Below are 26,958 nucleotides of genomic sequence, written 5' to 3'. Positions count from 1 at the left end.
GTACTTTATAAAAAGATAAAGCATAAAGATGAGGTTGTTTGCATACTAAATCATCAATATGTCTCTCTCACTTTGGAATGGCTGCATAGAAATATAAACAAAAAGGAAAATAAGGAACTGAACACATTTCTGGAGAAATGAGATCAGAAAGACTTCTTGTACCTTCAAAATGGAACTGCAATACAACATACATATTTTACAGTAGCACATGGAACTTACACAAAAATTGACCATGTCAATTTAGGGCACAGAGATATTACAAACAAATTTTAAACACAGAAATAGTTAATAATTTCTTTTTATAAACCATAACTTTTTTCTGATCATTACAGTTTTGACTTTATTTAGAACATCTGACACAGCCATTAAATCATATCTTCACTAATATAAGCACAGAGACAGATCCTGATGACTTAATTATTCAGAGAAGAACCAACTAACAATCACTTGAGCTACAATACTAAACCTTCTGCACTAGGGCAATAGGGTGTGGCATATCACCAATAACCTATTTGTAACTGGAAAAGGAACTTCTTTTTATGACAGGTTCTCTTTCATTCTCCAAACAATGCCACAGGATCCAATATTTCAGCTCCTAATGAATATTTCCCCTTAGTTTTTGTAAGAAATAAACAAAGGGGACTCATTCAGAGATGAATGAGTATTTCTTCTACTGCCTTACAACGAGGGGGCACACCTAGAACAAAGGCAAATTGGGCCAGACAATTCTGTGGAGGTTAAAAGTCAGAAAATATCTAGGTATGAATGGGATCTCACTAAGATTAGACAGAACAAGTGCCACAAGGTACACCTCAAAAGGTGAGCTAAGAAGGCAGAGAACCAGGGTAGCACACAAGCCAATGCCAGTTGCCAATTAATCTGGAAACTGATTCCCAGGTCATTGAGCCAGCCCATAGTAAGCCAATTAGTCAACAGATTAAGGGTCTACTCTAAGCAATGTTTAGTGCTGGGAATACAAAAGAAGGCAAAAAACAGTCTCTGCTCTCAAGTAGCTCACAGTATAATGGGGACAACAATATGCAAACAATTACGTACAAACAACCTACATATAGGACAAATTGGAGATAATCCACATGGGAAAAGCACTGGTATTAAGAGCATTTGGGAAAGGTTTCATTTAGAAGGTGAGATTTTAGGTAGGACTTGAAACAAATCAGGGAAGCCAATGGGTAGGAATGAGGAGGGAAAGAATTCCAGTCATGAGGGATATCCAGTGAAAAGCACAATCTGAGGAAATGGAGTTTCTTGTGCAGGGAACATCAAGGGGGCCATTATCACTGAATCCCAGAGTATGTAGTAGGGAAGGAAAGGGAGGGGCAAGGCTATAAAGGGCTTTGAATGCCAAACAGAGGCTTTTCTATGTGTTCCTGAAACTGATTGAAGTCACTGGACTTGACTGAAGACAGAAATATCTTGCCCCACTCCTTGATTTACATTAAATTTGCCAGAGGCCCAAGGAAAGATAGTTTCTTTGTGAAGTGAAGAACTCATGTTTTTAGAGACTAATCTTCTTCAGGATGTCTTCCAATCTTTTTAATGTTCCTGGCTACCATTCCAGTTAGAAGAGATCAAGTTCTGGTGAATTCTGAGGACACTAATTGGTTAGCACAAATAATGTGAATTGATCTGAGGTTCAGGCATCACCTTGTATAAGTGGTACAAATGGAAGGTTCCATAACTCCAGCATCTCTAGTGAGAGCAAAATGGAGACAGGCAGGAAAGCACTTACAGATACACTTTGGGTTCTCACTAGAGCAACTTTTATATTCCTATCAGACTGTTTGTCTAATAAGAAGTAAAGTCTCCAAAAAATTAGACTGGTTAGCAGATTACAGGTTCACCCCTAAATAAACTAAGTTCTTCTCAAATTCTTTTATTTTTCTCTAAATTGTACCTACACACACATGTATCTTCATGACTGCTTTGATTCCTTTGCACACCTACAGCTTTTAGGTGCCCAGCTCTCAAGGAATCCTTGATGTCAGCACTCTTACTCAATTCCTTTTGCCTTCAGTTCCTGCTTGACTCGCTGAAGATAGTTGGGATCAGGGTAGCCAAAGTTTTCTGGCCCACCGAACTGCAGAGTTTTGTGGTGAATATCATTCCAAGTGATCACATCATTGATTCCTGATGTCCGAGACTGTCCTACTGTGAAAATCAGCCTTTGGTCAAAAGCTCTTCTGAGGAGATTCAGAACCTGCCGTCCTTCTTCATTATTTGGCAAGTATGCCACCCGTCTTGTTCCTTCGTAGGGTCTTCCTGGGTGGGGATGATGTTGGGTCTGTATGCCTCCCTGCATGTCATAATGAATCACAATAGTGCCACAGGAATTATAACCTGGAAGTGAAGATGTTCTGTAAGAGGTTGTCATTGTTCCATCTGGCTGATTCCCTTTCACAACTTGATAGGAAGTCTGGCACACAGGGCACACTAGCCGATGTTTCATGGCCTCTCTGATACAAGGGGCACAGAACTCATGCTTGCACTTGGAGAGGACCTCTTTCTCCTGAATGACGTCCAGACAGATGGCACACTCATCCTCCTCTTCCTCCTCTATTCCTAAGTCCCCACAGCTAGGCAATCCATCCAAGTTAGGGAAAGCTGTCTTGAAATCAGCATCATTTATGACCAAGGGGGATTTGGGGTCTCTATACCAGATTTCTCCAAAGGAGAGAGCTGGAATTTGTCTTTGCTGAGCAGGCCCTTCAATAATAAAATGTCTCTTAACATATTTCATTGCTTTTGCCAGGTACTTGGGCAAACCAGTCAGTGCCAGTTCTTGCTCATACCACTCCAGGTTTACATAGGGGTGCTTTCTTTCAAACTCTTCAAAGAAGGTCTTTTCAGGCCGACACTTTCTCTCTTGGCTTACTGTTTTCAATATAACTACCTCTTTGACAAGCTCAGTTAAGAGCATCTGAAAGACCTCGATGAAATCTTCATAAGCATGTGCAGAGATGTCTACGTCTTTGCGTTTTGGCTTAAATGTAACCAGGGTTTTACCAGTTTGGGGTCTGTTCACCAATTCCATCACAGTGTCATAGGTTTTCTCTATGTCTTTGACTTCTTGACGCAGAAGACGCAGATAAACAGTATCAACCTCAACTTCGTTTTTCATCGTGTTTTGGGAAAGTATCATTTCCAGAGGCTGTTTGCGGGAGAAGTTTGTTTCAATGAAATGTTGAGCTCCTAACATATCTTGTGGGCTTCCACACAGCATCAAGACTTTTCCTTCAGCTTTAATACGGAGACCTTTAAACACGCTACTCAGTATTTTCTGGACTGCAAGGACCAGCTTATTATCTGTGAAATGAACATCTTTGTAGCTCACATTCTTTACTTCCCTCTGAAACTCTCTGGCAAAAGCTTCTTGAGCTGCTCTCCTGTCCCATGACTTACTTGTCTCAAAGTCTAAACTCACATTGCCTGTAGGATGTGACACAGTACTTTTAATACGGACTTGATACTCACTTTCTATTCTGTCCAGAGTTTCAGCAAAGAAATATTTGAAATATTCATACAAACGTAAAGGAACTGAGATAAGGGTTGACTCCTCTTCTGTTCTCTGTTTTGGGTTGGAGTCATTGTGCTTGCTTTCTCTTGCTGAGGCTGAGTCAGTTCCCAGCATCCTCTCACTTAAGAACTGATAAATCTTTTTAATATCTTCAAAGTCACCAATCACTTTCTCAGGTTCATCCTGGCCTCCCTCGATTTTGACATTTGGGCAGAGGCTAAGAATTTTCTCCCTTTGCTCTTTGGAAAGCTTGAAGTTCAGCCGGGCTCTTACTTGGAGAAATATCTTTTGAGTCAAGGAATCAGAGGAGCTAGCAGCCCCTCCTTCATCTGGTTGTTTCTCATCTGGAGCTTTCTCTGGGAGTGATTGATTCTGAGAGGAATGCTGGCTTGTCTCCAAAGTGCTGTTCTCATCTGTGTCTTCATCTGCTTCTATGTAGATGTTCACATGTGCAGCACCGACCACCAAAGAGTGATCTTTCTTTGCTATCACACCATCCTTGGCTTGCCGTTTATAAAACTCTACCCAGAAAGTGCGTTCCCGGGGACCGGATTTGACCTTGCACTTGCCTCCCCCGGACCTCAAGTGGTTCTGGAAATACTTTTGCAGCTTCTTCTCCAATCCAAAGCAGCTCTCAGACACCCGGACCAAGATCCCGTGCAACGGGCTGTGGGCAAGGTTGCCAGTGGCCATCAGGGCAGGGTAGGGAATCTTGACTTGAAGATCTGGGCCTGTGATGTTTGTTCGCTGGCCTCTGGAGGGAGAAACTGGGAAGCAGAGAGAGGAGATAAAAATTGCTATCAGCTCTCTACCCCCCACTTCTGCCTAGACCTTAACTTAATAAAAATAGAAATTTGACTTAATAAAATAGCAATAGACAGCGCAAACATAAGAAAGGAAACCAAAGGGAAACTTCACAATGAAATCCTAAATAATGACAAGGTCAAAGAGTGCATTTTAAAAAATACAAGTAATTATTTGAAAAAATGATGAGAAAACTGGTGATGGTGATGATGAAACAACATACAATTTCCAGGATGTAGATAAAGGAGTCTTAAAGAGGGAAAAGGTATATATCCTTACAAATATACATTAACCACAAAGAAGATAAGAGGAATAATGACTGAATATTCATTGGAAAAAGTTAGAAAGCTATCAAATAAAGAAGCTTAAAATAAGCACAAAATTATTTAAAAAAATAAAGGAGAAACAGGTAAATTGAAAACAAAAATACTTCAAAGAAATGATATCTAAAACTAAAGAATGAATCTTTGAAAAGAATAATGAATTTTTTAAACCTTTAGCTAATCTGATTCAAAATAAGAGAGAAAATTGAATTAATAAAATAGCAAATGAGCAAAATGAAATATCAACATAACCAAAAAAAATTACCAGCATATTATATATAGTATCAACCAAAAACAATATCACAAGTCCATGAGACATATACTGCAACTGGAGTTATTACAAGAGAAAGGCACATGTGTATGGGAACTCCCTATACCAAGGAGCCCAGCAGTGCAGGGAAAGCTTTGGTATTTAAGTTATAGGGAAAGAGGGAATTCATAGGGGAGGGGAAAAGGAACCATCCTCTCCCAAAAAGGAAGAGAAAACATAAATAAGTAAAATGACAAAAGTAGCCTTCTTGTCCCTTGCATATTGCTAGACCATGAAGATATGATAGTCTGCTTATATCGAAGGGTTCCAAGTTAAGAAGAATTTCTTAGTCTGGTGAAGACTGACTGATGCCTTTCTTGAATCCCAAGGATATAGAGGGAGTCTAGCTCAGTGTGACAACAACAAATCATGTTGGGTCTGGGGGGCTTCATCCTCGACACATTCACAGCCTCTGGTGTACCCCAGGTCCAATATTTTTGGAAAATATGGCACCTTAAAGCAGAGTCAAATGGCAGCAAGAAGCCAGGAAGTTGCCTGAGCTCTCACCAGTTTCCCTCAGAATCAATGCTAAAATCGCATCTCTAAATGGATTCTGGAGAGACAAAACCTACAGAAAGATGAAGTGAAACAATTTCTAGCTTAAGATACCCTATAAAGACTTCAGGAAAGATCTGTCTCACTTGGGAAATTCGAAGGGGTATATAAAGACAGAGGGTGTAGATATGTTGATTTTGATGTGATGACATAAAAAAATTAGCTGAGTGAAAAAATGATTGTACTCGGAGAAAAGGAAAGGGGGAGGCAGAATAGGGTAAATTATATCACATGAAGAAACACAAAAGATCTGTTATAGAGGGAAAGAAGGAAGGGGCTATAGGGCAGTGAGAGGTGAAAGGGGAAAGAAAATGGAGGGAATGGATAGAAGGGAGGGCAGATTGAGAGAGGTAGTGATCAGAAGCAAAACACTGGTGAGGAGGGGAAAGAATGGAAAACAGGATGAAGAGAAAGACACGGTTAATAATGATAACTGTGAATGGGAATGGGATGAATTCTTCCATAAAAGAAAAGTGGATAGTAGAGTGGGCTGAAAACCATAATCTTACAGTATGTTGTTTATAAGAAACACATCTGAAGCAGAGAGATAAACACAGAGTGAAGATAAAAAAGACTAGAGCAGAATATATTACGCTTCAGATGAAGAAAAAAAATAGCAGGGCTAGCAATTCTATTTTCAGACAAATTAAAAGCAAAAAATAGATCTAATTAAAAGAGATAAGGAAGGAAACTACATCCTCCTAAAAGATACCTTAGATAATGAAGTAATATCAATAGTAAACATATATGCATCAAGTGTTATAGCATCCACATTCTTAGAGGAGAAAAGTACACTAGTGGGAGATTTTAACCTCACCCTCTCAAAATTAAATAAATCTAACCACAAAATAAGAAAGAAGTTAAGGAAGTGAATAGAATTTTAGAAAAAAATTAGATATGACAGACCTCTGGAGAAACTGAATGGGGACATAAACGAATATATCTTTTCCTCAGTGGAGGGTGCATAGCATCTACACAAAAACTGACCACACATTAGGGCATAAGAACCTCACAATCCAATACAGAAAGGCAGAAATATTACATGCACCCTTTTCAGATCACAATGCAATAAAAATTGCATGTAATAAAGGACCATGGAAAGATAGATAAAAATTAACTGGAAACTAAATAAGCTAATCCTAAAGAATGAGTGGGTCAAAAAACAAAACATAGAAACAATCAAGATTTCATGAAAGAGAACAACAATAATAAGACAGCACATCAAAACTTATGGGTGTGGCCAAAGCAGTTCTTTGGGGAAATTTTATATCTCTAACTGCTTATATGAATAAAATAGAGAAAGAGGGGGTGAACGAATTGGGCATGCAACAAAAATGGCTAGAAATATAACAAATTAAAAAACCCCAATTAAATACCAAATTAGAACTTCTGAAAATCAGAGAGATTAATAAAATTGAAATTAAGAAAACTACTCAACTACTAAACAAAACTAAGAGCTGGCTTAATGCAAAAATCAATAAAACAGATAAACCTTTGGTTAATTTGATTAAAAAAAAGAAGGAAGGAAATCAAATTACCAGGACCAAAAATGAAAAGGGTGAATTCACCACTAATGAAGAGGAAATTAAAGCAATAATTAGGAGTTATTTTGCCCAACTGTATGCCAACAAATCTGACAATCCAAGTGAAATGGATGAATGTTTACAAAAATATAAATCACCCCAGATTAACAGAAGAGGAAATAAAATACTTAAACCCATTTCATAAAAAGAAATTCAATGAACTCCCTAAGAAAAAAATCTCCAGATGGATTTACAAGTGAATTCTATCAAACATTTAAAGAACAATTAATTTCAATACTATATAAGTTATCTGGAAAATTAGACAAATAAGGAGTCCTATGCAATTCTTTTTATGATACAAATATGGTGCTGATACCTAAATGAGGAGGAGGCAAAACATAGAAAGAATGTTATAGACCAATTTCCCTAATGAAGATTGTTGTAAAAATTTTAAATAAAATATTAGCAAATATATTACAGCAATTTATCACCAGGATAATATGCTATGACGAGGTGTGATTTATATCAGGAATACATAGCTGGTTTAATATTAGGAAAACTGTAATTATAACTGACCATGTCAATAACAAAATTAAGAGAAATCATATGGTTATCTCAAAAATGCAGAAAAAGTTTTTGACAAAATACAACAACCATTCCTATTAACAACACTAGAGAGCATAGGAATAAATGGAGTTCTTAAAATGACGAGTAATATCTACCTAAAACCATTAACAAGCTATGGGGATAAGCTAGAAGCTTTCTCAATAAGATCAGGGGTGAAACAAGGATATTGATTATCACCAGTTATTCAATATTGTAGTATAAATGTTAGCTTTAGCAATAAGAAAATAAAAAGAAACTGAAGGAATGAGAAAACAAAGCTATCACTCTTTGCAGATGGTATACTTGGAGAATTCTAGAGAATCAACTAATAAAACTACTTGAAATAATTCACAACTTTGGCAAAGTGGCAGAAAATAAAATAAACCCACATAAATCATTAGCATTTCTATGTAATATCAACAAAGCTGTGCAACAAGACATAGAAAGAGAAATTCCATTTAAAGTAACTAGACAATATAAAATATCTGGGAGATCTACCTGCCAAAACAAACCCAGGAATTACAAAAACTTTTCACAGAAATAAAGTCAGATCTAAATAACTGGAAAAGTATCAGGTGCTTATGGGTAAGCCAAGCTAGTATGATAAAAATGACAATTCTGCTTAAATTGATTTACTTGATATTCAGTGCCATGCCAATCATATTACCAAACAATTATTTTATAGAGCCTGAAAAAATAATAACAAAATTCATCTGGATGAACAAAAAGTCAAGAATATCAAGGAAATTAATGAAAAAAATGTAAAGGAAAGTGGTTTAGCCCTATCAGATCTAAAACTATATTATAAAGCAGCAATCATCAAAATCATTTGGTACTGGGCTAAAAAATAGAGTGGTGGATAAGTGGAATATGTTATGTACACAAGACACAGTAGTCATTGACTAGCAATTTGGAACTATGCCCAAAGGGCTATAAAACTCTGTGTACCCTTTGATCCAGCAATACCACTACAAGGTTGGTATTCAAAGAGAACATTAAAAATGGGGAAAGGACCTAGGTGTACAAAAATATTTATAGTAGCCCTTTTTGTGGCAGCAAAGAACTGGAAATTCAGGAGATGCCCACCAATTGGAGTAATGGCTGAATAAGTTGTGGTATATGTAATGGAATACTATTGTGCTATATCAAATGATGAACAGCTGTATTTCAGAAAAACCTGTAAAGACTTACATGAACTGATACTGAGTGAAGTGAGTGGAACCAGATCACTGTACACAGTAACAGCAACATTGTACAACGATCAACTTTGATAGATGTAGCTCTTCTTAGTAATATAACGATCTAAGCCAATTCCAAACAACTCATGATGGAAAATGCTATACACAACCAGAGAAAGAACTATGGAATCTGAATGCAGACTCTTTTTTTGTTTCTTCTTTCTTATGAATTTTGCCTTTTGTTCCAATTCTTCTTTCACAACATGACTAATGTAGAAATATGCGTAATATGATTGTGCATGTGAAACCTATAACAATTTGCTTGCCATCTTGGGGAGGGGGAACAGGAGGGAGAAAAAAATTAGGAACTCAAAATCATATAAAAGTGAATATTGAAAATTATCTTTACATTTGATTAGAAAAAATAAAATACTATTAAGTGGAAAAATTTTTTATAGAAAGTTTTCATTTACTTTTTTCATTTTTTGCAATCTAGAATTATTATTCCATAATACCAAATTTTAAGTGTTGTTTTGCATAGAGATATATTTTATTCAGAGAAGGTCAAATATCATAGTTGCCCAAAGAGAAAAACACATCTCACTTCAAATAAGACTGTAATATAATTTTGTTTAGGACTAATAAAATAAAATCCAACCTGGTTTTATTATTATAAATGGAATCCTACAGAATCGTCAAATTTCACATGGGCCATTCATTGCCAGAACTCCAAATTATAGACCCCACTAGCTACAGTAAGTCTATTGCCTAAGACCGAATTGGCAGTCCTTTTTCAACTTTTGTCTTTTGGGGTAAATTCTAAGTTCTTCTGAAATATGGAATTTGAAAAAATTACCTCTGTTACATTAGAGTATCAAAGCTGAATCAAAATTCAAGATGGTGAGATATCTGATGACTAATATAACCTGGAGGAAAAATTATGGAGATTCCTAGAGAGGAAGCCAAACAGTAGAGATTATAGGAAATGAGCAGGTAGAAATTCTCAGTCGTCCCTATAGGGACACTAGCAGAAGCTGTTTTTCTTGACCCTGCAGTCCTCTAGTTCTGATTAGTATTCAGAAAGGAAAGGGGCAACTTGGGGCAGTTATAAATGTTGAAATCTAAATCTCCACGATGATGAGATTTCTGGGGACGAGGATATTTACAAAGAATTATATTTCCAGTATGGAACCCAAGCAGAGAAACTCATGATATGGTAAGAGTGAGAAATATAAAAATAGTCAAAGAAAACTCTAGAAAACAAGAAAACTATAGACCAATTTCCCTAATGAATACTGATGCAAAAACTGTAAATTAACCATTAGGAAGAAGAGTATGACGTAAAGATCATCCAATATGACCTGGTACTATTTAACCCAGGAATTTATATGAAGGATTCATCCCAGGTGAGAATCATGTCAAAGTGGATTCAATATTAGGAAAACTATCATCAGAATTGAACATATCCACAACAATCACATGATTACTTCAATAGATGCAGAGAAAGCTCTGGAAAGCATTTGTTCCTATTAAAGGAATTCTATAGGAAATGGAGCTTCTCTTAAATTGATAAGCAGCATCTAGTTCTTGTTTATTTAAAAAGCACAAGCAAGCATGACCTATAATGGGGATAAACTAGAAGCCTTTCCAGAAATATCAAGGCTGAAGCAAGGATGTCCTTTATTACAACTATTGCTCAATATTGGACTAGAAATGCTAACTATAACAATAAAGCAAGACAAAGAAATTGAAGGAGTTAAGCATCAGGCAATGAGGAAGCAAAACATTAATTTTTGAAGCATCTATGTCTGTTTACATATGGAGATTCAACTACTGAGCTAGTGGAAATTCAGCAAAGTTACAGGGTATCCTGGAATCAAAGGGTAAAATAGAAATCAAAAGAATTCACTGCTCACCTCCCGAAAGAAATCCCTAAATGAAAAATCCCAGGCATATTATAGTAAAATTCCAGAGCTCCCTGATCAAGGAGAAAAATACTGTAAGCAGCCAGCAAGAAACAATTCAAATACTGTGGAGCCATAGTCAGGATAACATAAAATATAGCAGCTTCTACATTAAAGGATAGGAGGGCTTATGATATGATATTTTGGAGAGCAAAGGAACTAATATGAAAGCCAAGAATCACCTATCTGGCAAAACTAAATATCATCCTTCAGGGAGAAAAATGAATATTTAATGAAATAAAGGATTTTCAAGCATTTCTGATGAAAAGATAAGAACTAAATAGAAAATCTGATTTTCAAACAGAAGACTAAAGAGAAGCATAAAAAGCTAAACAGGAAAGAGAAATCATAATGGGTTCAATAAAATTTAAATGTTAACATTCCTACAAGGGAAGATGATACTTACAACTTTTAAGAACATTATCATTCTTAGTGAAGTTAGAAGGAATGTACATAGAGGGAAAAGGTGAGATGACTATGATGGCATGATAATTTTTTTTTTTAAATTAAGGGATGATAAGAAAGAGGGATGCACTTGGAGAAGGAGGAAGGTAGAGGTAGAATGGGACCAGGTATCTCACATATAAGAGATCTGAAAGAGCTTTTACAATGGGGAGAACATGGTGGAAGTAGCAGGCAATGGTAGAACCTTATCCTGATCAGAATTGGCTTAAAGAAGGAATAACCTACACATTCAGTTGGGGGTATAAAAATCTGTCTTACCCTACTGAGAAGTAGGAGAGGAGGGAGATAAGAGAAAGAAAGATATATAAATCTATAAATATAAAAAGGAGGGCAGATTGGGGGAGGTGGTGGTCAGAAGCAAAACACTTTTGAGGAGGATAGGGTAAAAGGAGAGAAAAAGAGAAGGAAAAATATGGGAAAAATATGATTGAGGGAAATACACAATTAGTAATCATAACTGTGGATGTGAATGGGATAAACTCACCTATCAAACAGAAGTGGATAAAAGAGTGGATTAAAAACTACAATTCTACAATCCTGTTTAAAAGAAACACACTTGAAGCAGAGACATACAGAGAATAAATCTAAGGAGCTGGGGCAGAATCTATTATGCTTCAGCTGAGGTTAAAAAAAATCAGAGGTAGCAATCATAATCTCAAACAAAGCAAAAGCAAAAGAAAACACAAATCTAATAAAAAGAGATAAGCAAGGAAACTACATCTTATTAAAAGGTATCATATACAATGAAGTAATATCAATACTAAACATACATGTTTAATGTCTAAATGGTACAGCATCCAATTTTTTTTAAAGAAGAGATTAAATGAATTACAGGAGGAAAGAAACAAGAAAACTAAACTAGTGGTGATCTCCACTTTCCTCTCTCAGAACTAGGTAAATCTAACCCAAAAAAGTTATGAAGATGAACAGAATTTTAGAAAAGTTAAATATGACAGATCTTTTGTTAAAACTGAATGGGAATAGAAATGAAGCTTTTTTTCTGAGCAACACATGGCACCTACATTTGACCATATATTAGGGCATTTAGACATAAAGTGTGATACCATAAGCAAATTAGGGGAGCATTGAATAGTTTACCTCTCAGACCTATAAATAAGAAAATAATTTATTACCAAATAGAAATCATTATGGGATGTAAAATGGACAATTTTATTACATTAAATTAAGAAGTTTTGGCACAAACAAAACCAATGCTTGCAAGATTAGAAGGAAAGCAGCAATTTGAGGGGAAAATTTTACATCAAACTTCTCTAAAAAAGCCTCATCTCTCCAAAAGAGAGAACTGAATGGTGGAATTGAGAACTGATCCAAACATTCTGGAGAGTAATCTGGAACTATGACCAAAGGGCCATGAAAAGGCCTATTTGACCTAGCAATACCACTAGTAAGTCTGTATTCCAAAGAGACCAAGAAAAAGAAAAGAAAAGAAAAGAAACGGACCTATATGTACAAAAATATTTATACCAGTTCTTTTTATGGTGGCAAAGAACTGGAAATTGAGGGAATTTCCACTAATTGGAGAATAACTGAACAAATTGTGGTATGTGATTGTGATGAAATTCTATGGTGCTGTATGAAATGATGAGCAGGATGCTTTCAGAAAAACCTGGAAAGACTTACATGAACTGAAGCAAAGTGAAGCGTGCAGAATCAGAAGAGAGTACACGTTAAGAGAAATATTATACAGTAATAAATTGTGAAAGACAGCTTTTCCCAACAATAGAAAAATCCAATTCAATTTTAAAGGACCTATGATGAAAAATACTATCCATCTCAAGAGAAAGAACTGATGGAATCTACATACATATCGAAGCATACTGGTTTTTTTTTTTACTATATTTTTCTTGCTTTTTTTTAGGGGGGAGGTCTGTTTTCTTTCACAGCATAACTAATATGGAAATATGCTTTGCATGCCTTCTCAGTGATGTGGCAGGGGAAGGAAAGTAGAAGGGAATTTGGAATTCAAAATTGTAAAAGTATGAAGGTTAAAATTGTTTTTACATGTAATTGAGAAAAAACAAAATATTAAAATAAGAAAACCCTGCATTGCCCCTTTGATTATGACTAACAGTTTCTTGAAGGGAAACATGCAATCAGATGATTTCAATTCATTTAAAGGATCAGTTCATTCATTCCATAAATACTAATAGTCTGTTTTGGTTTTTATATGCTAAAACTATTTTTAAATCTTTCAGCTTGTGATAATCCAGAATTTTAAACTGAGGCCAGAGTAATTCACCTGCTAAATTTTTCCCTGTTTTAAACCAGATACTATAAAACCAAACTTTCTTTTTGTTATTGCTGCCTCAGTCAGGAGTTCTCCCTTACCCCATGATTCAAGGAGCTTCCCCTCAAAGGAATTTCCTCTGGCACATATATAGTGTGTGTGTATGTGTGTATACAATTCTTAAACATGACCAAGGAAAATGTGAGATACACATAACACACTCACACTCATACTCACACACACACACACACACATACACACAAAAATAATGAATGTGAGGTCTTCCCACTAGCTTCTTAGCTTGTAGCTTCAGTAGCAGCCTCTGGATTTTACTTCTCCTTACTGGGTAAAGTGCTTTTTCTGGTTGGTGAAGTTAAAAAGATTTTTTTACTGGCCCTGTTTGCCAGTAAGGGTAAGGGGGTGGGGTGGGGGTTATTTGTAGAGATGATCTTCAAGAATACCCTGGCTCAGGTTTTAATCATTTTATGAAACCCTCCTGAGGGACCATGCAGCTTAGCTGACCAGCCTTGCCACAGGTCTGTTGCTCAGTTTATGAATCTAATCAAGGCTCAAGAGTCCCTAGCAGGAATTCCTCTCTGACTATGCGAAATGTGAAAAAACTGGATGCCAGTTTTTTAGTACCAGAACTGGAGGTCAGTTAACTGCTAAGGAAAAACCCATGGGTTACGTTAGTGCTTTTAGTACAAAATGACACCTCCTGGGAGGAAACAGAATTCCTCCAATGAGTCTTTCTTTCTACGATGGAGTTGCCATACTTGCCCAGCATAGGTGTGGCTGCCCATATGTTCAGTACTTTGTTCAGGGACCCAGTTCTTAACCCAATAAAGGGCCAAAACCTGAAGATCATCTCTCTCTCTCTCTCTCTCTCTCTCTCTCTCTCTCTCTCTCTCTCTCTCTCTCTCTCTCTCTCTCTCTCTCTCTCTCATCCCTCCTAGGTTTTGCTTTGTTTCTGTCACTTTACCTCCTTCTCCTTCTCTTCTGTCAATCTTTCTCCCTTTCCAATTTTTGCCCATTTCATCTTTCTTTTTGCCTTTCTCTCCCTCTTTGTCTCATTCCTTTTCTATATTTTTATATCTCTCTCCATCCCTCTTTCATCCCTTTTCTTTCCTTCCCCAACTCCCCATCATTCTCTCTGTATCTCTGTCACTCTCTTCCCTTTCATCCTTCTGTCTTTCTTTGTCTCTGTCTCTCTCCTTTTCCATCTTTTTTCCCCTCTTTTGTATTTCTCCTTTTCAGCTTGTCTTTTCCTCTGTTCCTCCTTATCCATCCTCATTCTGTCTCTCTGGTCTCTGTCTATCCTTCTCCATTCTTCTCTATCTCCTTCTCAATCCATCCACTATTTCTTCCTCTTACTTTCTTCCTATCTCCATACTTTTTGACTGTTTGTCTCTCTCCTTTTTTTCTTCCTAATTCTCCACCTTTCTCTCCATCCCTATCTCTCCTCCCCTCTTCTTGAACTTTCCCACCTCATTCTTTCCTTGTCTTGCTTTCTCTCTCTTTCCATTTCCTCTCCATTCTTAACTTTATTTCTAAATTTTCCTATCTCTTCCTCTCCATTCTTTTCTTTTTCCTTTCTTTCTCTATCCCCCTTCCCCCTCTGCCTTTCTCTCTGTCTCATTCTCTTTCCATATCTCTCCATCCTTTTGTCTCTTTCTCACCTTATCTCTCCCTTATTCTCTCCCTCTCTACTTATATATCTCCCATTCTGTCTTTGTCTTTGTCACTCTTTCCTCCTCCTTCTTTCTCAATATCTGTTTTTAGCTCTCTCTAATTCTGCATCTATTTTTCTCTTCTGTCTCTCTGGCTAACTGACCCCAATTCCCCTTCTGTCTTTTTTCTTCCCTCTCCTTTTTCCTGTTCCTCTGTCACTATATTTCCTTATCTCCTCCCCTTCACTCTCTCCTGTCCTCCCTTCCTCTGTCTTATTCCCTTTCCATAGTTTTCTGTCTTCTTTCTCCTTTCATCTTCATTCTTCTCTCTCTCTCTCCCTCTTCTCCCTCCCTCCTCTCTCTGCCTTACTCTCTATCCTATCTCTTTTCTGCTGCTCTCCTCTTCCCCTCTTTCTCCATTTTTTTCTGTCTCTCTTTCCTTTATTTTTCTCTCTTCCTTTCCCTCTCCACTTTACATATCTATGTTTCTTCAGCTCCATTCTTCTCTCTCTCCCTCACTTGTCTCTCCTTTCTGTACACACCCCCTTCCTCTCCATCCTTCTTCATGTCCCTCACTCTCTTTTCTTCTCTCTTCCCCCATCTCTTTCTCTTCCTTTCCTTCTCCCTTCCTCTTCATCTCTCTCCCTCTCCCTCTTCTTCCTTCTGTCCCTCCCTATCTCCCTAGTACTTGGCATATAGTAAGTGTTATATCAATGTTAGCTATTATTACCATGTTAGCTATCATGAAGGAAAAAACTATATACAATACAACAGAATTAGAAACTTGGGCTTTAAATGGACATTAACTGAATGTTGCACACAAGGGTTTGTCCAAAGCCTTAATATTATCCAGCATCTGAAATACGTTGAGGATTAAGTGAAAGGCTTATTTTAAGAGATATTTCCTGAAAGCAAATATTGTTCTAAAGATTCTGATTCATCCTATCACAATGTTAATTATAATACTAATTATAGTTAGTTATAGTACTGCTCTGCACATATTAGTTATGTAAAGACCTGAGAAGTGTGCAAACTTCAACATTCTTTTTTTAAAGATTTTGAGTTCCACATTTTTCTCCCTCAATCTCTCCCCTCCCCCTTCCCCAAGATGGCAAGCAATGTGAGACAGGTTATACATGTACAGTAATGTAAAACATGAAAGAAATAGAACAAAAGAAAAAAACTTACAAAAAATAACAAAAAAAGTGAAAATAGTATACTTTGATGTGCATTCAGACCCCATAAGTTCTTTCTCTGAATGTGGATAGCATTTTCCATCATGAGTATTTCGTAATTGTCTTAGACCATTGCATTGCTGGGAAGAGCAAAGTCATTTATAGCTGATCATCACAATGTCACCATTACTCTGTATGGTATCCTGATTCTACTCATTTCACTCAGTATTAGATCATATAAGTTCAGGTTTTTCTGAAGTCCACCTGCTCATCATTTCTTGTAGCACAATGGTATTCCATTACATTCATATACCACAGCTTGTTAAGTCATTCCCCAATGGACAGGCATCACCTCAATTTCCAATTCTTTGCTACCACAAAAAGTGATGCTATAAATATGTTCGTACAGGGAGAGTCCTTTCCCCATTTGTATGATCTCTTTGGGATATAGATCCATGCACAAGATACTCCCACTTATAAGTCACATAAGTCAGTATGGTTCTTGAAAAGATCTGAATTATCTAAGTGGATAATACTATAAAATAGTATCAAAAGAGGGACTGTAAGGGTGAGAGTTAAATTCTAACATAGAACTTTCATAGGAAGGTTAAATTGTAACACAGCATAGTTATAGGGAAGAGTCTTGTATAATTCCTTCCCTCCTCCCAAGGCCAGGTGCACAGAGTGGAACTAGATTTAAATGGATGGTTCAGCTAATGTTATGCCAACCTTTTTGAAGTTCATAGGTCATGATAAGCATGCCAATGAAAAAATACCTGGATGAAAATTCTGGAAAAATAGTTGTATTGAAATAATTTCTGAGAAATAGTTGTACTGCATATGAGTTATTTTTAGATACCTAAAGAAGTTCCAACTCTGTGGTCTGTATAAGAAAGACTTTTGTGGATTTCTCTCGTAGTCTCTCACAGGCTACCTACATGCATATACTCTGGGTGTTCCTATTTTCCTCTTTTCAATAAACTCTCTATTATTTTAATGATTAGCTCCACATAGACCTAAGACAAACCACAAAATAAACCCTCAAAAAATCAACTGCATTTCTAGGTAATAATAACAAAATAAAATCATTTTGTGTGTGTGTGTGTGTATGTGTGTGTGCATGTGCTTGTCCTTCATTGCCCAAGAAGACCATGCTATCAGAGAAATAATGACATGACTTGTACTTGACTTTGTTTTGAGGGAGGGAGGGCTGTGCAGGTCACTAGCCTCACTTTTCCTCCACAGCCATATGAATGCAGTGACCAGATATTCATTAGGATGACTGGAGATGACCCAGGATGAGGCAATTGGGGTTAAGTGACTTGCCCAAGGTCACACAGTTAGTGAGTATCAAGTGTCTGAGGTGAGATTTGAACTCAGGTCCTCCTGACTCCTGCACTTGTGCTTTATCCACTGCACCACCTAGCTACCCCAACAAAATACAATAAGCAATAATAGAAAGGAAAATCTCATCCCAAAAATAGGAAAGGCTTAAAATATCTGTGGATCAATCTACAAATGCACACAAAACACTTACAGAGATTCAAGTATAAAATGTCCTTTCAAGAAATAAAGGACAATTTAAATACTAGTGCTCATAGCTGGGCTGTGCCAACAGAATAAAAATGACAAAACTATCAAACTTAATTTAGCCTTTTCATGCCATTCCAGTCAAATTATCTGAGGGATACTTTATAGAATTTTACAAAATAATAAAAAATTATTTGGAAAAACCAAAGATCTAAAATAGCAAATGAAATGAACAAATGAGGCAGAACTGAAGAATGAACACCTCAGAACTTGAAACTACATTATAAAGCAACAGTCATTAGAACCATCTCAGATTAGGTATAAGTAGATAGAGGTAGAGCTATGGAAAAGACTAGACAAGGGACAATGGACAACAATGGAACTTAATAACCCAGTGTTCAGTAAGGTGGAAAACATGCTAAGGTGAAGAAAGAACTCCCAATTTGAAAAAAATAGAACAGAAACAAAAATAACTTCTGGGAAAGTGGAAAGCAGTCTTGCAAAAATTAGGCTAAATTCACACCATACTCCAGAATTCATTTTAAAAGGATATATGACCTTATTATTAAAGATCATATAATAAAAATATCAGAACAGAAGCAGATCACATATGTGGGAAACAAAAAATCAATTTCGTTTCCGCAGGGTTAAAACTCCTCCCATCTCTAACAGATAGCAGTTAATCAGAGTTGTGACCTAGCATAGTCAGGTAAAAGGTAAGCAACTTGTATGCAGGCTTGATGAGCTACCTGAGGGACAGCCTATCAGAGAGGAGAACGTGAAGTCACGTGGCCAACAGATGGCATGGCCGAAAGTTCAAACTTGAAACCATATAAAGAGCTTGCATATTGGTCTGAACAAATTTTACTCTTCCTGTAGCACTTCCCTAGGAGCTACCTGTTCATTCAGGGGGAATGAACATAAAGATTAATAAAAACTTTGCTGATTTCACAGCAAGTATTGTTCTTTGTTTAAGGTGAGCATGTTTCTCACAGTCAGGGGCCTGTCGGGCTCATTTTTCTCAATATACTTCTCACAGTTAATGGTAGTATTGACTTCAAGGAACCATAATGTTGAGGTTTGGGGTGCTTGGGACTCCAAAATACTGTCACCCTAGGTCCGGCCCAAATGAATTCTTACAACCAAAGAAAAACAAAGATTATTACCGATTTACCATATAGCGTTGACTCTTAAGAAGCCTCACCATTTGTGAAGCTTGCCAGATAGAATCTGAGCTGGATTGAATCTGAATGCCTTCATGGAGGCAAGGAAGGATCTTATATACAGAAAGACTTTGGGAGGGATCTGGGGTAGTCTAGTAGTCTGGGGTGATGGGAGGAGGGGTTTAGGGAGAGCTGTGAGGAGAGTCTAAGGAGGATCTTGATGGGACTGGGGTGACTACAGGTCAGAACCAAGAGAGTAGGATTCTGATGTGATCAAGGGTGGGAAACTGGTGGAGGCAATCTGGAGGTAATAGACAATGGAGGGCAGATTGGGTATGAAAAGCCAGATTAAGTGGGAAGATTCAAGAAGAATTCATCATTAGGAGATGTATTCTTAACCACACAAGGGATAGAGGCAATTACAAAAGATAAAACAAATATATTAGGTTACATATAAAGGAAAAGAAAGGAAGTGTTTGAATGGGGAAAAATTCTTTGTATCAATTTGCTTTTAGGTGTTAGTATCCATGATATATAGACAATTAACGTGTACATAAAAGAAAAGAGATTCACCCTTAGATAAATTGTAAAAGAATATATACAAACAATTCTCAAAAGGAGAAATCCAAAGAATTTACAAACATGAAAAACTCTCCAAATCATTCACTAAAGAGAAATGAAAATAAAAACAAAACAAAACAAAAAACCCTGAGGCTCCTCCCCATACCAGGAAAATTGAGAAAATGGGAATAATCAGTGTTGGTGGGGTTGTGGGAAGTTAAGTATACAGATGAATTGCCAAGTGGAGCTATGAATAGGTTTAAGCATTTTCTAAAGGAATTTGGAATTATACAAAGACAGTGACTGAAATATCCATACCCTTTGACCCAGAAAGTCCATTCCTGGATTTATTCCTCAAGGAGGCCAATGACAAGAAGAAAAGTTCATATAGAGAAAAATATTTATGGCACCACTTGTAGAGTTAGCAAAAAAATTGAAACAAAATAGATTCTCACCAACTGGGGAATTGCCATACAAATGGTGGTGCATGAATGTAATCAAATACTACTGAACTCTAAGAAAGGATGAATACGAATACAGAGAACTAAGGAAAGACCTATATGAACTGATGCAGAGTCAAATAAAGAGAGTCAAGAAAGCAATATGCATAAAGATTTCAACAACATAGATGGAAAGAGCAACCAGACATGCAAAAATTTATACATATAATATGTGCGTATATATACACACATACTTATATGTATACTATATGTGAGTATATATGTGTGTGTGTATGTATATATGTATGTGTGTATATACACATATACTTATATGTATATTATATGAGTATATATGTGTATGTATGTGTATATATGTATATATGTATACATATGCACACATATGTTATACAATGTGTAGAAAGAAGAGGTATTAGAATATGCTTATAACCCAACCCTTAGTTGAGCTAGGACATCCACAGGTGTCGCATATTGCACATATTTTCAAACTTTTTTCAGGTATGGATCAGTTATGCTCCTTATTTTCTTCTTTTTTGTTCTTCATTTTGCATCACTCTCACCATCGTTGAAGAAAGAGATAAGAAGCTGGAAACCAAAGAGTATAAAGGGTAAAGATTTGCAGATTACAACTGGCCTAATAAATACCTTATAAATTAGGAGTGGGAATGGGGAAGGAAGAAAAGATGATAAAAATAAGACAACAAGCAAAATTTGTGAGATGCAGCCAAAGCAACGCATAGGGGAAATTTTCTCTCTCTAAACACATCAATAAACAAGAGAAAGAACATATCAATGAACTGGGAATGCAACTAAAATAAAAATGAAAAAATGAACCATCTCTAATTAAACACCAAAATAAAAATCCTAAAAATCAAAGGAGAGATTAAGAAAGTTTTAAGTAAAAACAAAATTGAATAAAACTAGAACCTAAAAACCCTAATAAGATAAATTGGTTAATTAGATTAAAAAGAAAAGAAAATCAATTTACTAGTATCTAAAATGAAAAAGTGAATTCATCAGCAATGAAGATGAAAGTAAAACAATTATAAGGCACTATTTGGGTCAATTATATGCCAATAAAGTCTAAGTGGAATAGATGAAAATTCTCAAAAGTATAAATTGCCCAGATTAAAAGAAGAGAAATAAGAATCAAAGAATAACTGTAACTTAGAAAAATAAGCTGAATGAGCAACAAAATTAGCTGCTAAGAAAAATCTCCAGGACCAGATGGATTTACAAGTGACTTCTACCAAACATTTATCTATTTGACAAAATAGATAAAGAAAGCCTACCAAATTCCATCTATGACACAAATATGGTTTTTATACCTAAGCCAGGGAGAGCAAAAGCAGAGCAAGGAAAGTATAGATTAATTTCGCTAATGAATATTGGTGCAAAAAAACTTTAAATAAAACATTTGCAAGGAGATATCACAAAGATCATACACTAAAACCAGGTGTTATTTATATCAGGGATGTAGGACTGATTCAATATTAGGATATAAGCACAATTGACCATATCAATAAAAAAATTTACAAAAATTATATGATTATATCAACAGGTACAGAAAAAACTTTTGGTAAAATCCATTCTTATTAAAAACACTAGAAAGTATAGAAATAAGTGCAACCTTTCTTAAAATGAATTATTTATCTAAAACTTAGAGTAGGCATTATCTCTCACGGGGAAAAAGTAGAACTTTTCCCAGTAAGATCAAGGGTGAAGCTGTAATATCCATTATCACCAATATAATTCAATATTGTACTAGAAATACTAGCTATAGCAATAAGAAAAGAAAAAGACAGAGGAGTAGAGAATGAAAAAACAAAACTATCATTGCTTATAAAAGATATGATGGTACCTTTGAAAAGCCCTATAGAATTAACTCAAAAACTAGCAGACACAATGAACAACTTTAACAAGGTTATAGAATATAAAATAAAACCACATAAATCATCAGCATTTCTATATTTTATCACCAAAAAAATCAGCAAGAAGAGATAGAAAGAGAACTTTCACTTGAAATAACAATTCAACACAAAATATGTGGGTGTCTATCTGCAAGACAAAGCTAGGAGTGATATGAACACAACTACAAAACATGTTTCACATAAAGACGGTTCTAAATAATTGGAGAAATATTAATTGCTCATGGATAGGCCAAACCAATATAATAAAAATGACAATCCTACCAACATTAATTTACTTATTCAGTGGCATACCAATCAAACTGCCAAAGAATTATTTTATAGTGGTAGGAAAAAAATTAATAAAATTCATCTGGAAGAAGAAGAGGTCAAGAATATTGAGGAAAACAATGAAAAAATGTGAATGAAGGCTTCCTAGTAGTGCCAGATTTCAAGCTGTTATAAAGCAGTAATCATCAAAACAATCTGTGACTGGCTAAGAAACAGAATGGTGGATCAATGGAATAGATTAGGTAAACAATACACAGTAGGAAACGACCATAGTAATCTAGTGTTTGAGAAAACCAAAGATCTAAGCTTTGAGGGTAAAAATTCAGTTTCTCACAAACATCGCTGGGAAAACCGAAAAGTAGTTTGGCAGAAATTAGGCAGAGACCACCAACTCACACAAAGATAAGTTCAAAATGGGTAAAGATTTTTGAAAAATTAGGGGAGCATGGAAAAATTTACCTGTCAGACCTATGGATAAGAAAACTGAGTAAAACTGATTAAATTACAAACCATTCCCCAACTAATATGAACAGTTAACATTCAGAAAAAGCAAAAAATGCTACCAATAGGCATATGAAAAAAAATGCTCTAAATTACTCTTGATCACTTTTACAGAGAGAGCGAGAATGAGAGCAAGAGAGAGAGCGAGAGCAAGAGCGAGAGAGAGAGAGAGAGAGAGAGAGAGAGAGAGAGAGAGAGAGAGAAAGTTCATCAACTGAGTGCAGATTTAAGCATTTTTTAAATTTTCTTTTCTAGCTTTTCATTTTGCAACATGAGTAACATGGAAATATGTTACGTTTAATGGCTATCACATTACTTGCCTTTTAAATGAGTAGGGAGAAGGGAGGAAGAATATTTGGAATTCAAAATAAAAAATGAATATTCAAATTGTTAAAATAATGTTAATTGTTAATGTTAAAAATGTTAATTCAGAAAAAAATCCCTTAATTCTCACAAACATTTAAACAACAATTAATTCTAATACCATATAATGTATTTGGAAAAAAAGAGGTAAACTGGGATCCTACAAAATCCCTTTTATAACATAAATATGGTCTTGGTAACAAAATACAGGGAGTCAAAAGAAAATTATAGAACAATTTTGATAATTATTGATATGAAAACTTGCAATAAAATATTAGCAGGCAGGCTACAATAATATGAGCTATGATTAGGCTGCATTTATGCCAGGAATGCTGGTCTAGTTCAATATAAGGAAAATTATAAATATAACTGACCAGATTAATAACACAACTCACAAAATCATGATTATTTAAATAGATGCAAAAACAGGTTTTGATAAAATACAATACCAATTCCTGTTTAAAAAAACTGAAAAGCAAAGGAATAATTGGCAGTTTTTTAAATGATAAGAACTATCTATCTAAAGCTAAGAGCTAGCAATATCTTTAATGGGAATTAGCTACAAGAATTTCCAATACGATCAGAGGTGAGACAAGGGTGTCCATTATTACTATTGACATTAGGTATTTTACTACAAATCCAAGGCATAGAAATAAAACAATACAAATATTTTGAAGAAATAAGCATTGGCAAAGGAAAAACCAAACTATCAGTTTACATAGATGCTATGAAAGTTTATTTCAGAAATCAACTAAAAAACTAATCAAAACAATGAACAATTTCAGTAGTGTAGCATAATATATAATAAACCTAAAGATTCAGTGTTTCTGTATATTACCAATAATCCAACAGGCAGGGTGGCTCTTTGAGAGAAGTAAAACTATTTTTTCCCATTCTTTTCAACTGTTCTATCTGCAAGGCTCAGAGTTATTGGGGACTATACCATTTTTTAAACAAAAAGAGACACAGGATACAACAGAGTGATTTACTTCATCTAATTTCTATCAGGGTGCTAGATTCACCCTGTCCATGAGGTACAATAGCATCATGGAATGAATTTATGGTGCGGAACTTCCTAGAGATTCAGAGGTTGAAATAAGTGTCCCCCTCTGTCATGACAGAAATCTAGAGATTTTTAGTCCTAAGACTAAATGGGCAGTACCTTTTTTTGTTGGGTATCAATAATTACAGGCATTTTGTCTCATGAAAATACAACCTTGTCTATGTAGCATCATTCAACATTGTGTAGCATTTTAAAAAGAAAGTCTGAGGTGTCCTCTACTATAGCGAAGATCACACATCATAGGTTAAGAAGACGTTGGAGAAGCAAGAGAAAAAATACCTGTCACATCTACAGATAAGGGAATAGGTGATGAGCAAACAAGCTATAGCAGACAGGACAAAAAATAAAATGAATAACTTCAATTATACAAAATTGAAAAAGTTTTTGCATGAACAAATCTAACGCAATTATAGTTAGAAGGGAAACAGGTCAATGGGGGAAAATTTGTATCAAATTTCTCTATTAAAGGCTTTATGTAATATATGTGTATACATATATATATGGATGTAAACATATACATACATATATGTGAAATTGATTAAAATTTATCAGACTAAGGGACACATACCAATAGATAAATGGTCAAAGGCTATGACAAGGTAGGCTTCAAAGGAAGAAATCCCAGCACTGAACAACCACATCATAAAATGCTCCAAGTTACTAATAATAAGAGAAATGCAAATTAAAGGAATTTTATGAGTTTTTCCCTCCCACCCATCAGACTGGTTGGCAAGGAAAACGTAGACACACACACATTTCCCAGTTTTCTTTTCCATGTGTTATCTTCCTCTATTACATTGTAAACTTATTGACACAGGGACTGTCTTTCTTTTTGGTATTTGTGCCCCAAGCACTGTGGCTGGCACATAGTAGGTGTTTAATAAATGTTTATGGACTATTAACGAACAAAGTGACAAATGCTACTGAGGTTACAAGAAAATAGGCACATGAAAATAATTGCTAGTAGAGATGCAAATTGGTCCAGATATACTGTGAAGTAGTTAAAATTGTACCCCAAACTTAATTGTGGCCTAACTGTACCACCACTTGACTTAGACCACATGGGAGCAAAGGAAAAGGAAAAGGACCCACACATACAAAAATATTTATAGAAGCGCTTTTTGAAGTAGCCCCAAACTGGAAACTAAGAGGGTTTTCACCTATGGTGAAATAATCAACTGTGGTCTGACTGCAATGGCAGCTAATATTTCCATGTGCTATAATAAATGGACAGTGTCAGAGGAAACTGAGAAGAACTCTTAAGATCTGATACAGACTGAAGTGAGTAAAACTAAAACAACCTATGCGATGGCAACATTATAGAGGGGAAAAAATTAAAAGTTTTTAGTGCTCTAATTAATGCAGTTCAGAGGGCTATGGATGAATCATGATAACCACCTCCTGCCAGAGAGGAGGACTGAAAATCCAGATGACACCTGCCTATTTGGACATGGTCAAGATGGGAATTGGTTTTGCTGGAAAATACATATTTATTGTGAGGATTTTGTCATTGTTTGTGTTGCTGTGAGGAAGGAGGTGACACTGGGAGAAAGTAAACATAAATGCTTGTCCAAATAATTTTTTTAAAACTTTAAAATAAAAGAATTGCTCTTCAAAGTTCAATTAAATTGGTAAGATGCCCTATATAGGAACCACCCTTTTGTGCATTTTTATGTATTTAAGATGGGGAGTTGTCCATACCTGGTGGCCCTCACAAAGCTATATTAGCTCTGCATCCAGTTCAGCGAGTCTGAAAAAAGGTGAGTTTTGCCTTTGTGATCCTAGAAGACTGAGGATGAAGCACTGGGCCCACATCTTGACAAGTGACAGAATCTAGATGCAGAATAAGACACGTTTTCACACACAGTCACAGTGGAGATTTCTTTTACTTGACTATGCATATTTGTTACAGAAGCTATCTTTTTCTTTATTTTTAATGAGATGGGGGTGTTGGGGATAGAGAAAAGAGAGGTGGGGTAAAAAGAAAAACAAAAACAGGACAGTCACTAACCCATCTTAAAAAAAACTAAATAGAGAAGAAGAAAGGTCAGAAAGAAACACAGGCAGCTTTGCTTTGAAAAATACAGACTGAATTTGTGTTTTTTTTAATATATATATATATATTTAAATAAGCTACAGACAAATCAACAGGTGCATGGACAATCACCTTTTTCTGTTGTATGATGTACATGGAAATGTTTATTTCATTGCGTGTTTGATGAGTCCAGAATAATAGCAATAAATGTATGCATGCATGGACGAATGAATAAATAAAATGAAAGGATGCAAAAAAAAAAAAAAAGGTATTTCGTAGATCGACTCTTCTTTCCCCACCCCACCCCCTACAGTCCCACCTTCTGGGCCGCGCTCCATAGAGGGGCCAGGGGGAGGGAGGGGGAAGAGCAGTGGTGGGGATGGGGCCACGGAAGGGGTAGGGGTGGGAATTACTGGATGTGTTCTCGGAGGAACAACCTCCCTCCGGCCACAGATCCATCCACCGGTAGTCTATGGTAGTACAAAAGGCCCTGGATTGGGGTCTGGGGGTGCGGGTGGAATGAGGAGCGTGCACATTTACACACCCCTAGGGGTTCTGAGGAGGGAAGGAAGAAGCGCCCCACGGGCCTTTACTTACCACCCGCACGCAGTGGACTCCCACGGCGGCTTCAGCAGGCCTGGGTGCGGGGGAGGACGGGAGGAGGATGGGAGGAGGATGGAGCTTAAGCTATTGGCAGCCCCTTTTTACAGAATGCAGGGCGCCCCAACCC

General features: G+C 36.1%; 1 pseudogene; it reads right to left on the bottom strand.

Annotated features, from left to right (window-relative positions):
* Window positions 1–282: 282 nt before the first annotated feature.
* On the bottom strand, window positions 283–26,958 carry LOC140515717 (E3 ubiquitin-protein ligase DTX3L pseudogene; annotated as a pseudogene).

Source organism: Notamacropus eugenii, chromosome X (genome assembly GCF_028372415.1).
Source record: "Notamacropus eugenii isolate mMacEug1 chromosome X, mMacEug1.pri_v2, whole genome shotgun sequence".
NCBI classification, from domain to species: Eukaryota; Metazoa; Chordata; class Mammalia; order Diprotodontia; family Macropodidae; genus Notamacropus; species Notamacropus eugenii.
Note: the sequence above shows the minus strand (reverse complement) of the source record. Positions and strands in the feature narration are given on the sequence as shown.